Source organism: Penaeus monodon, chromosome 15, assembly GCF_015228065.2.
Source record: "Penaeus monodon isolate SGIC_2016 chromosome 15, NSTDA_Pmon_1, whole genome shotgun sequence".
Classification (NCBI taxonomy): domain Eukaryota; kingdom Metazoa; phylum Arthropoda; class Malacostraca; order Decapoda; family Penaeidae; genus Penaeus; species Penaeus monodon.
In genome coordinates this window covers 26,551,515-26,552,262 of record NC_051400.1, presented here as the reverse complement: position 1 = coordinate 26,552,262, position 748 = coordinate 26,551,515, and the positions used below count along the sequence as shown (strand labels likewise).

Below are 748 nucleotides of genomic sequence, written 5' to 3'. Positions count from 1 at the left end.
AGTAATTTAACATGGCTAAATTTTTTCTTATCTTCAATTAATTGAACTCTTACAAACATTTTTATTTCTCCTTTTATTCCTACTATCTTTCTTCCCTTCACCTTCCCTATAATTTAACCTCAAACAAATATTTTCATAATTTTTCCATTTACATATCTGTTTCTTTTTTTTCTCTCATATTTTTATTCGTTTCCCCAAACAAATTATTTTCTTTCATATCTAAATCTTTCTCTAGTTTGTGTTTTCTTTAAAAAAATAGGCTCAAACCTCGTATCACCATATTGCATCAGACCTTTAGTCACTCCTAACTAGTAGGCATAGTTAATGATATGTAAAAATCAATCTTTAAACGTAGATATCTTTCTCTAAAAAATAGCCTAAGCTCACAGCACCATATTCCATCATCATCGGCGTCACTATAACCTACCTACGGGTTTTATTATAATTTTCTTAATAGTTTTATATTCACCGCATTTATCAAACTGTCTGTTTCTTTCATGTCTGTCTATCTTCTAGCTAACACTCTGGCTATCGCTTTTGTTATTCTCTCAGAAATCTAACCTGGCCTCACCCTGTTCCATTATTTCAAAATCACCGTAACCTTTATCAGTAGACGTTATTTTTCACTTGCTCTCATTGCATCTATATCCTCCCGTACCTATCAATTACCCCCCCCCCCCCAAAGCTATCCTGGCCGCATCCCATTCCAGTATTTCAAGACAATCAACACCAGCTCTTGTCACCTAGT

At 33.8% G+C, this 748-nt stretch overlaps 1 protein-coding gene across 1 annotated transcript in view; it reads left to right on the top strand.

Moving 5' to 3' along the window:
- LOC119581870 (disintegrin and metalloproteinase domain-containing protein 11-like) overlaps positions 1-748 on the top strand; it is a gene marked incomplete at its 5' end in the record, with an annotated part of 193,377 nt that overhangs the window by 123,509 nt on the left and 69,120 nt on the right.